The following is a 12952-nucleotide window of genomic DNA, read 5'->3' as shown; positions in this document are numbered from 1 at the left end:
GAGGTCTAGCTACCCTGAAGCCACCATACTAGAGAGATCATGTCTAAAGACCTCACAGAAATAGCGAGAGATGCCTCCAAAACTGAGTTGGCAAGTATTCTCTCTTTTTCTATTGTCCATAAAAACTCCTATAAGATTGGAATGATCTTCTCCTTGAAAATTTCATATAACTCACCTGGAAAATAGCAGGGCTTGGTGTTTTCTTTGTGGGAACACTTTAAATACTGGTTGAATTTCTTTAATTATTATAGAGCTATTCATTCTGCCTTTCTAGTCTTGAATCTGTTTTGGTAAATTATATTTTCTAGGACTTTTCCATATCATCTAAGTTTTGAATTATTGGCATTGATTTGTTTATACTTTTATGTTTAAATGTTCACTATAACCATATTTATAAATTTTATCTCGTTTTCTGTTTTCAGTATCGCTTATCTGTACATGCTGTCTTTCTCTGTCTCTTAAATTTTTCCAGAAGTCTTTCAATTTCAAAGAATCAATTTTGGCTTTGTTGATCCTCCATTTTCAGTTTCATTACTTTCTCTACTTATTGTTATTTTTTTCTTCCTACTACTTTCCTCATGTTTATTCTGCTGTTCTTTTTCTGATTTCCCAAGTTGGAAATTTAGCTCATTATTTTTATCCTCTCTACTTTTTAAATTATAAGCATTTAAAGTTATTAGTTTCCAACCTTTTCAGTGTTGAAGTCTTAATTTCAGCAATTTTGTTTTTTATTTCTAGAATTTATGTTTGACATTTTTTCATATCAAGGTCATTTTTATAGTCTTGTTCCTTTATCATGTTTTAAAATCTTCTTAAAAACCTGTCAATTCCTCATTTGTTTTACTTCATATTGTCACGTCAATGCTGAAGTCTTTGCGAGTCTGATTTTGCTGTTATTTTCTCTGCTGACTTTCTTTCTTTTTTTTTTTTTTTGAGATGGAGTCTCACTCTGTCGCCCAGGCTGGAGTGCAGTGGTGCTATCTCAGCTCACTGCAAGCTCCATCTCCCAGGTTCACGCCATTCTCCTGCCTCAGTCTCCCGAGTAGCTGGGACTACAGGCGCCTGCCACCACGCCCGGCTAATTTTGTTTTTGTATTTTTAGTAGAGGCGGGGTTTCACTGTGTTAGCCAGGATGGTCTCGATCTCCTGACCTTGTGATCTGCCCCCGTCGGCCTCCCAAAGTGCTGGGATTACAGGCGTGAGCCACCGCGCCTGGCCTCTCTGCTGACTTTCTTATATGGTGTCTTTTCCTCATGTGTATCCTGTAATTTTCATTGTGATCTCATGTTTGTTGGAACTGCACCTGTGAATAATCTTCAAATTTTACATTAAAGGTGTATTCCATTAGAAAGGATTTGTTTTTCTTCTGCTAAGTACATTAGGGACACACCAAACTTGGGATCACTTTACATTCTTGGCTTGGAATTGTTTTGACCAAACAGGTAGCATGAATTTTGGCACCAATGCTTTGTGAAGGACAACTTAATGCTTATGAGTTATTTTGGGGGAGATTTTATTTCATTTTATTCAGAGGTATGTCCTTCTCCTTTATGAGACAGGCTTTTCTTTCTAGTTCATTCTTTCACTGAGAGGATAGCCCCTTGGGGGCCCTGACTTTATGGAAGATTTTACAACCAATTCTCCAGCTTGCAAGGCACTAAGCTTTGCCTTTTGGTTTATAAAATAGTTGATAGTGATAGGTTACTGGGGCTCATAAGATGCCCATTGGAAAGCTGCTGGATTCAGTGCTCATTCACCCACTGGATTTGTGCTGTTGATTTATTTTGGACTCTGAGGAATTCCCTTACTCTTTGCCAGCTCAGCTATGCATAAAAAGAGATTTTTAAAAAGATTTTATTCAGTACTTAAAGAAGTTTTTTTAGTAGGAGGGTTTTTTGTTTTGTTATGTTTTTAATGATAACTTGTCTTCTACGTTGCCAGAATGGAAGTCCCATTTATTCTTCAACCCACTCCAGTCTAGTTTCTATCTCTACCACTTCATTAAAACTGCTCTTGTTGAAGCTATCAACCATCTCCATGTTGCCATATTCAGTGAAACTTTCAGTGTCTTTACCTTATTTAACCTATTCAGCACATTTTATCACATCCTTTTTCTCGAAACATTCAAAAAGTGGTTACAAATGATATTAAAATTCTCTTTATGGCTTCAAAACATATTGTTTATTTCACTGCATCATGATGCATCAACGCTGATACTGAATACATATGTATATTAAGTATTTATTTAATAACATTGGAATCAATATAATTCATGATAAAAGTATTTTCAAAGTCTTTAGGTTCATTATGTGACATCTGACATTTACTCATACAAAATGAGATCAAAGCAATATACTGAGGTTAGAATAAATATATAACTAACTTTCAGTTTATTATGAACATATCTATTCTGTGAATAGAATATTCACAGAATATTATGATGTAATACCTATTATGTAATACTATTAGGATGTGATACCTCTCCTTATAGTAATAATCATCCTGAACCATCAGTAAGTCATTAATATGTCATAACTAGAAAAGAATAAGTTTTTGGTGAGGATATCAATTAATAAGCATGGCTAGCCACTGCAGATAATAAACTTAAAATTCCTTAGGTTGGCATTCAGGTCTTAACTTATTCCTCCAGCCTTATTACTCCCAAGAAAAGTTTACCTTTCCCAACAATATGGTCTAGTTCTGCTCTGAATATGCTTATCTGCTTTTAAAAAATTATTTATAGAGACGAGGGCTCACTATGTCACCCAAAGGGAAGATCACCTGAGGTCAGTAGAGTGCAGTGGCACAATTATAGCTCACTGTAGCCTTGAACCCTGGGCTCAAGCAAGCCTCTCGCCTCAGTCTCCCAAAACACTGGGATTACTAGAGTGAGCCACCACGCCTGGCCTGCTAATTTACTTTTCTACCTATGCATCTTCATTTATGTGCTTCCCTTCCATACTCCCCTCTACTTTTCTCTAATTCTGCCCAATTTTTCATTCTTTGAGATTGTACCTATTAAATTCCTCCACCTTCAGGAAACCTTCCAGGCCATTTTAATAACCATAGGAAGCTCCTGGCCTAGTTCCTAATGGTCCCCACCTCTGGTATTAGTGCTCTTGTATAATCCTCTCTCCCTGAGTGTGGGCTGGACCTAGTGACTTGCTTCTGTAAGCAAATAGAATACAACAGAAGTAATGAGATGTCACTTCCACGACTCCTATCTTGCTAGTACTATCTCTGTTGCTGGCACTCTCTCACCCCTTTTGCTCACTCTAATATCATGAGATGCTTCACAGACAGGCTTACCTGGCTATGACATGAAGGAGGCCTCAGTACAACAACTCTTGGGGAACTGAATCCTGCCAATAACCATGCAAATGAGCATGAGCGCAGATCCTTTCCAGTTGGGTCTTCCAATGAGATCACTGCCTCAGCCAACACCTTGATTGTAGCCTTGTGACAGACTCTGAAGCAGGGCACCCAGTTAAGCCATGCCTGAACTGTGAGGTAATAAGTATACATTATTTTTAGCCACTACACAGCAATAGATAATGAGAACGCCAATGTATATTGAGCATCCCTTCCTTCAAACTCTAAGAACTAATTATCCTTACTGTTTGTTATTATTACAAAAGATATACATGTGCATGGTGAAAAACTCAGACAGTACAAATGATATAAAGTGAACAGTAAAAGTCTTCCCTCAACTTCTTCCTGCTCACCCTCTAGAATAGGCATTATCAATCATTTCATAGATATCCTTCAGAAGTGTTTTAACACAAGTAGGATCACACTATACATACTGTCCTACAATTTATTTCACTTAACACTTTATCTTTCCATATAGATCTATAACACTTTTTGAAATACAAATTATATTCATTGCTTTTTTCTGCTTATGAAAATGATACATGGTCTTAGTTGAAAATTTGACATATACAGAAAAGCATTAAAAAATTGTGCCTCGGCCAGGCACAGTGGCTCACACCTGTAATCCCAGCACTTTGGGAGGCCGAGGCAGGTGGATCACGAGGTCAAGAGATCGACACCAGCTCTACTAAAAATACAAAAATTAGCTGGGCATGGTGGCAAGCGCCTGTAATCCCAGCTACTCTGGAGGCTGAGGCGGGAGAATTGCTTGAGTCCGGGAGGCAGAGGTTGCAGTGAGTTGAGATCGCACCTTTGCACTCCAGCCTGGGTGACAGAGCAAGAGTCTGTCTCAAAAATAAAAAAAAAATACATAAGTAAATAAAATAAATAAATAAAAATAAAAAGAACAAACATCATTTAAAAAGTAAACCCTAAGCCTACATTTAGGGCCATTCTTTAAATTATTCAGGGAAGAAATTAATAATGAAGACTGAGCTGTAAGCAAAATGTCCTTTTATATGAAAAATCCACTTTTTAGGAAAAATAAAAACATCTAATGCAGGAGAAATAATGATAGCTATTGCCTATCATAGATTTGAACTTACTTAATGCAAATGGTTCTAATGCATCATTCAAAGTATTCCCTTATCACTGTTGTATTTAGCCAGAGTAGATTAAAGCCAGTTATTATTGTGTTCTTGGTTTCCAGTTTCTCTTAATGTCCCAAAGGTAAAAAACACAACTCTTCTTAGAGTATTTGGAAAAAGATTTAAGCTAATTTGGTTGCTGGCAGCAGATATTCTCTAGTGCATTTTTATTCCAGGAAGAACCATTTAGTCTATATTCTACTAGAAGTAATGTAGTTACCACAGGGAAGAACCTATTTTACCTAATGACATATTTAATAAAAGTGAAGCCTACTTTATATAACTGTCTTACCGTCTCAAGAATCAAGGATGTGTGCAATGAGAGTTTGACCTGTTCAGTTTCATAAACTTCTTAAAGATCAACCCCGATCTCAGCAGTTGTACATGGCTTTAGGGAGGCCAGCCAAGTCCCTGCTCAGTGAATGCGATTGGTGATCAGAAATGCCAGGCGAGGAAAACTTCCCTTGTGCTCACATCTCTTGGCCGGTTTGCTATCCTGAGAATCCCTTTCGTCATATGCTTTTCCATGACTTCATAATAAATGGGTAAAACACTGAATTATATTAGCATAAAAACTGTAGGTATATTTCAATCTATCTTTCAGTTTATTTCTTGTCCCCTACCTCCTGCTAATGTTTATGACTAATTTTCAAACTGGCAAGAGACCTTGAGTAGCTGAAAGTAGATTTCTAAATGACACTCAAAACTAAAAGGGCAGTGTGGAGTTGCCAAAGGCCTGGTGGCCTCAAATCAGGCCTTTGAGTCCTGACTCTCCTGGGTGACATCTTTATGACCCTCCTGGGTCATGTCCTGAAACCACCTGAGCTTCAGTTTCCCCATCTATAAAACTGGGCTAGTAATATCTTTCTTGCTCACTTCATAGGGTTGCTATGAGGATTAAATAAATAGAAAAGGGCTTTGGAAATGGAAAAGGGTGAGATAAAAATGTTGCTTATTACCCACATAGCATTCTGAACTGTTTCTGAAAATTTCCTTTATTCTTTAGAATTTATACACCTAATACCCTTTGTATAAGGCTCAGTTACTTCTGTGCAAATTCAGTAGAGCAGCTTCCTTACTTAGTTTCTAAGTAAACAACAAGAGCAACAAATGTACAATTTTAGATATCTAAGGGTAATGTGTTTCTCTTATGCGTTTGTAACTCTGTTTTAAGCCAAAGGCCTTCCTTGTTGCCTGCTGTTCATGATAAGCTACATGTTAACAAATAGCACACCACTTCCTGGACAGAAATCTTTTAGTGATCTGCTCTTTTTCCTGGGTGTTGGCATTTTCTTCACAACCCACCTTGGAGTTTGAGATCAGTGCTTCCGTGGGCACGGATTACAGCTTTGGCATCCACTAGGGGCTGGAGTTGCAGTCCTGCTGTCTTTGAGGAAAGGAGCCAGGGAACCAGCTCAATATGCTATTCAGCCACTTGGCTGCCACCCTGGATGGTATGGTTCTTTTATTATGTGCTAGATAGAGTCCCAAAGTGGCTGGGCATTTGGCCCAAAGATAAAACAGACCATTTTGTTAATAGCTGTGTTTCAGCCCATCAGCTTGGGAAGGAGAATCAAAGCTTTAAGATACCATTTACAATAGTGAATCAATATTCATTATATATAGGAATAAAGAAATCTCAGTCCTCTGTGAAGAAAATTATAAAACTATTCAATGACAATTTAAAAAAAAACTTAAAAAAAAGATGAAATATGATCATGGATAGGATGATTCACTCTCATGTCAGCTGCAATCCCAATATAATTCCTTTCTCCCTCTCCCTCTCCTTGGCCCCCTATTTCTACTCAAAACGCTAAAGTCCTGTTGGTTCTGCTTCATTTTTTTCCATCAGCCCACTTACCTCCCATTCTAATTTATTTTGAGTCAGGTTTCTTTCTTTCTGAATTACTGAGTCTAATTTCTTTAGATTCATGTGTATTTCTTTTTGAATTACTGAATCAGCCAACCCATCGTTCCAACCCATCGTTGATCTTTCCAACCCATCGTTCCACCACTGCAGCCAGCTTTAACTTTTGAAATGCTCATCTGAGCACAAGTCACCTCCTGTCCACCACCCTCAAGTGACTTGGCATCACCCTTGGAATAGAGCCCAAATTCTGCAGCAAGAGATCTCAGGCCTCTTCTCAGGGCCCTCTCCACTTCCACTGCAGCTCTCCCCAGAATGAAGTACTTTACTTCCCCAGGAGGACCCTGCTCCTTTTGCTAGAAACACTTCTTCCTGCCTGTAGGAAAACAGCCTGTTGCATGGCAAGAGCAATAGTGAAATAGGAGGTGGGACTTGACTCGGGAGTTGGGGCTCAGACACCAGACCACATCGAGGATGCTAAAACAGGGTGGGACAAAAGCAGCTTCCCACAAGACACACCCATCAGTATGCCATGTCAGTTTACCAGTGCCATGGCAGCACCTAGAAGTTACTGCCCATTTCCATGGCAATGACTCAATGACACGGAAGTTACCTTTTCTTGGAAATTTGTGCATAAACCGCCCCTTAATTTGCATGTAATTAAAAGTGCATATAAATGCCACTGCTGAGCTGCCTCTGAGCTGCTAGTTTGAGCCCACTGCCTATAGGATGTCCCTGCTCTGCAAGGAGCAGTACCTGTGCTACTGCTGTATGTGGCCACTTCAATAAAAGCTGCTGTTTAACACCACGGGCTCATCTTTGAATTCTTTCCTGGGTAAAGCCAAGAACCCTCCAGGGCTAAGCCCCAGTTTTGGGGCTCTCCTGTCCTGTATCAATACCATCATGAAGTAAAACTGCTCTGATGGCTGCTTGACTCCTGCATACCAAGGTGTTCTGCAGCAGCATTTTTAAGTGATGCCTGTAGCATAGATAACCCTTCACAGCTTACCTGGGCCGGGCGCGGTGGCTCACAGTGCCTAAGTGCTGTAATGCCAGCACTTAGGGAGGCCGAGGCGGGCAAATCATGAGGTCAGGAGATCAAGACCATCCTGGCCAACATGGTGAAACCCTGTCTCTACTAAAAGCACAAAAATTAGCTGGGCATGGTGGCGGGTGCCTGTAGTCCCAGCTACTCTTGAGGCTGAGGCAGGAGAATTGCTTGAACCCAGGAGGCGGAGGTTGTGGTGAGCCAAGGTTGCACCACTGCACTCTAGCCTGGCAACAGAGCGAGACTCCATCTCACAAAAAAAAAAAAAAAAAAAAAAAAAAAAAAATTTGCTTACCTGAGCTCCCCAGTGGTCATGAGTTTCAGCAGGAAAATCTGAGATGTGACCAGCTCAACATGTCTTTATTCTAAAAGCTTCCTGTGCAAAAGGTACTTTTTGGAGGGCCAGTGTGGGGAGCCACCATCTTTTTTTTTTTCTTTTTGAGATGGGGTTTTGCTCTTGTTGCCCAGGCTGGAGTGCAGTGGCACGATCTTGGCTCACTGCAACCTCTGCCTCTCGGGTTCAAGCAATTCTCCTGCCTCAACCTCCCAAGTAGCTGGGATTACAGGCGCCCACCACCACGCCTGGCTAATTTTTTGTATTTTTAGTAGAGACGGAGTTTCGCTATGTTGGGCAGGCTGGTCTCCAACTCCTGACCTCAGGTGATCCGCCCGCCTTGGCCTCCCAAAGTGCTGGAATTACAGCCATGAGCCACCATGCCAGGCCAGGGATCCACCATCTTGCAGCCACCTGAGACATGGCTTCGGTTCATAAGTTCCTTTAAATATTTCTTTCAGAGAAACTGAATTTGTCAGCCTCTTTCTTCAGAGGCTGTCACCTCCCTTGTGCTTTGACAGCAGATTCACTCACCACAGAACACTGTCCCACTCTACCCCATCTGTTCACCTCTTCCCTTTGTCACCTGATTAATTACGTCTTGCTAATTATTCAGAACTACACTTGGCTTTAATCTCCGCTGATCTGCCAAAGCTCAATTAGTTGCTCTTCCTAATGGCCACAAGCCTCAGTTTCCTTATCTGCAAGGTGGAGATAATAATACGTATACTATATGGCTTTGGTGTCTGCCTAGTAGTAGGTAGGGTGACCATACATGCTGGCTTATGTCTGTTTTCCCTAAGTCTTGTCTGGTTAGTGTCCTCTGAGAATGGAAACCATCTTTAGCCACATCGTTTAATAGGATTAAGAGCTAAGATGGAGTTAACATGTCTTCAATTCCAGGAAATTCTTGCCCAAGAAGATGAAGTGGCAAATTTATCGCAATATAGACAACTCAGCTGGCCTTCATCAGGTTAATAGCCTGCTTCTCAGAGCAGGAGGTCACTCCACTGGCTTATCAAAGGGCTGTTCACTCCTCAAGGCTGGCTTCAAAACCCTCTCCTCCCTGTATCCACCAATCCTAAACTATTATATTAATATCATGAATTTTGCTCAATCGCAGTCGTCCCCCTGCCCCAGGCCCCTGCCTTGAAAGACCCACTTTAACCCAGGCCCTCTAACCCATGTGAATATCCCACCCATGATCTCCTCCTGAGACACTACTAAGGCTGTCAAGGTAGTAGTCTTCCTTGCCCCATTAAACAATACATTTAGCTTTGCTGATAAACAAGTTGCTTTTGTGATCTCTTTGGGGAAGGAGCAGCTGACACATATTATACTCTCAAAAGTATACAGTTTGGATGATAAATTAAATGATTCCTATTGTTGTAAATTATATGTTAACATGTTAATATGTAACATTTATTTTTCTCATTTAATCCTCACAATAATCCTATGAGCTAGGTATTATTATACTAGCATTGTACAAATATGAAAATTAAGGCACAGAGAACTTAAGTAACTTACCCAAAATCATGTAACTACTAAGGGGAAGAGGTTGGATTACAATCCAAATAATCTGACTCCAGAGTTGATACTCGTTTTTAAAAAATAGTTTTATTGTTAATCTTAAAATCACAAATTTACAGAAAAGTTGCAAGGATTGTACAAAGAAATCCACCACAGGCCTGGCATGGTGGCTCACGCCTGTAATCCCAGCACTTTGGGAGGTAGAGGCGGGTGGATCATCTGAGGTCAGGAGTTCGAGACCAGCCTGGCCAACATGGTGAAACCCCGCCTCTACTAAAAATACAAAAATTAGCTGGGCGTGGTGGTGGGCACCTGTAATCCCAGCTACTCGGGAGGCTGAGGCAGGAGAATTGTTTGAACCCAGGAGGTGGAGTTTGCAGTGAGCTGAGATCATGCCACTGCACACTCCAGCCTGGGCAACATAACGAGACTCCGTCTCAAAAAAAAAAAAAAAAAAAGAACTCCACTACCAAAATCGCTGGAGAGTAAGTTCTCAACCTGATGTCACTTTATCCCCAAATACTTTAGTGTGTGATTCCTACAAACAAGGTCATTCTCCTATGTGACCCTGCTCCAGCCATTACCATGAGAAACTTGATATTGATATGTAACTACTCTCTAGCCCTCAGATCCTATTCAAGTGTTGCCAGTTGTTCCAATAATGGTCTTTACAGTAGAAAAATCCAGTGCAGAATCACATGTTGCATTTAGGTCCTAAGTGTCTTTCTTTACTTTCTTTCAGTCTGGAACAGTTCCTCAGGTTTTCCTTGACTTTCATGACTTTGACACTTTTGAAGATTACAGGCTATTTTGTAAAATGTCCCTCACTTTGAGTTTGTCAGCTGTCTCTCCATGATTAGATTCAGCTTATACATCTTCGAGAGGAGCATCACAGAAGTGGTACTGTGTCCCTATCACATTCCATCAGGTGGAACAAGATTCTGATTTGTTCCATTATTGATAATGTGTGCTCTGATCACTTGATTTAGGTGGTGACTGCCAGGGATTTTCACGGTAAAGTTACTCTTACTCCCTTTGTAATTAATATTTTGCAGAGCAGTCAGTATTCCAAAACTATGTAAATATCCTATTCTTCATCGAACTCTTTATTTACTTATTTAATTGATTTGCATCACTTTAGACTCACATTTCCTATTCATTCAATGGGTTGCGATTTGTTATTACTTCATTACTTATTTTTGTTTTATTTTATTTATTTATTTATTTTGCTCGGTTGCCCAGGCCGGAGTGCAGTGGCATCATCTCGGCACACCACAATCTCTGCCTCCCAGGTTCAAGTGATCCTCTCACCTCAGCCTCCCAAGTAACTGGGATTACAGGCACGTGCCACCAGGCCTGCGTAATTTTTTGTATTTTTGGTAGAGACAGGGTTTTACCATGTTGCTCAGGCTGGTCTCCAATTCCTGAGCTTAAGCAATCTGCCCACCTTGGCCTCCTAAAGTGCTGGGATTACAGGCATGAGCCACCATGTCCGGCCTACTTGATTACTTATCTTGATACCTTAATTGTTCTAGATTTGGCCCCTGAGTGTGCCTGCAAACTGGCTTCCATATGATTTTGACATGCCCCATCATTCTTTTCCTTTTTTTTTTTTTTAGACTGAGTCTCTTGTTGCTCAGGCTGGAGTGCAGTGGTGAGATCTCGGCTCATTGCAACCTCTGCCTCTTGGGTTCAAGCGAGTCTCCTGCCTCAGCCTCCCAAGTAGCTGGGATTACAGATGCCCACCACCATAACCGGCTAATTTTTGTACTTTTAATAGAGACGGAGTTTCACCATGTTGGCCAGGCTGGTCTGGAACTCCTGACCTCAGATGATCTGCCTGCCTCGGCCTCCCAGAGTGCGGGGATTATAGGTGTGAGCCACCATGCCCGGCCACTCCATCATTGTTTTAAGCAATTTCTTGTTTTGGTAGGTGGATAAATATTTTTTACTTATATGAAAGGCCGAATTAGGTATATCTAAAATTTAATTGCATTTGCTCAAAGGATGGTATTTTGTGTTAAAATGAAAGATCCTCCCAGAATTTTAAATCATGCGGCATGAACAGACATAAATGAGAGCATCTATTTCTCAATGGGAGCTCTCACAGAGCGTCTGTTACAGCAAGAGAAATGAATTGGTTCCATGTTTTCTCCATTAGAAGACTATAATTAGAAACGGAGTCTTTGAATAGCATTTTTATCACCCTTAATTTTCAGTTTCTCATTTAAAAAATCTGTATATTTGTTGTTCTGTGAAAAATGTATTAATAGCTCTGCAAATACTCCACTGCCCTTAGGAAAAAGATTGTATATTTAAATAGTCTTGGCTGGGTGTAGTGGCTCACACTTGTAATCCCAGCACTTTGGGATGCCAAGGTGGGAGGATCACTTGAGCCCAGGAGTTTGAGAGCAGCCTGGGCAATATAGTGAGACTCTGTTTCTACAAAAAAAAAAAAAAAAAAAAAAAGTCCTTGAGCACCTCCCCGCTGTGGCCTCTGCACTGGGGACGTACTCATCTGCATGCAAGCTCATCTCCGCTATCCTGTAGAGAGCACCTCGGGGTATGGCCTTTATACCTGCCTGGACCCCTCTTTGGGCCTGGTGTGCTCCAGATGCCTGGTAAGTGCTAATTAGACAGATTGGGTGGCCATGCACTGTGTCTCGCTTCTGCCCACAGGATGGCAGCATTTACTCAGGGCTCCGGTCCCACTAGGAGCTTGACTCTGGGAATTCGTAAGACCTGGTTTCTTCCTGAAATGAAAACAGTGCTTTAGGTCTCTTCCTATGAAGGAACCCTCCATAAACTAATAGACAGTGTTATTTGCCCACCCCCTCTTCAATGTGCTTAGTGGAAAATGACATCTTTGAGGTGAATGACATGATGTTTTTGGACTATAGGCATCCATCCTCAAAGGGCTATCTAGCTCCAGAGTTGGTGCTGAGCAAGCAGGCTGAACTCAGCAGCTCATTTTGTGTACAAGTTATTTAATGCAGAGAATTACTAGTGTTATTTAAAGGTAATGGAGGAAAAAGGAACTATTGAGCACTTGCTGTATGCTATATGTTTTAAACCAGGGTTTTTCAAATTGAGTGGGCATCAGAACCACCTAGAAGGACTGGTTAAAACAGACTGGCTTGGCACGGTGGCTCACACCTGTAATCCCAGATACTCAGGAGGCCGAGGCAGGAGGATCACTCAACGCCAGAAGATGGAGATCAGCCTGGCCAACAGAGTGAGACCATTGTCTCTACAAAAACTTAAGAAATTAGCCAAGCATGGTGGCATTTGCCTGTAGTCCCAGATACTCAAGAGGCATGGGTAAGAGGACTGCTTGAGCCTAGGAGGTTGAGGCTATAGTAAGAGACGATTGCACCACTGCACTCCAGCCTGGGTGACAGAGCGAGACCCTGTCTCAAAAAACAAACAAAAAACCACAGATTTCTGGGCCCCACCCCCAGAACTTCTGTGTTGGGAGCAGGCCCCCCAAAATCTGGCCATAACTGGCCCCAAAACTAGCCATAAACAAAATCTCTGTAGCACTGTAACATGTTCATAATGGCCCTGATGCCCAAGCTGGAAGATTGTGGGTTTACAAGAATGAGGGCAAGGAACACGTGGCCCGCCCAGGGCGGAAAACGCTTAAAGGCATT

This window comes from Pongo abelii, chromosome 1, assembly GCF_028885655.2.
Source record: "Pongo abelii isolate AG06213 chromosome 1, NHGRI_mPonAbe1-v2.0_pri, whole genome shotgun sequence".
NCBI classification, from domain to species: domain Eukaryota; kingdom Metazoa; phylum Chordata; class Mammalia; order Primates; family Hominidae; genus Pongo; species Pongo abelii.
Note: the sequence above shows the minus strand (reverse complement) of the source record.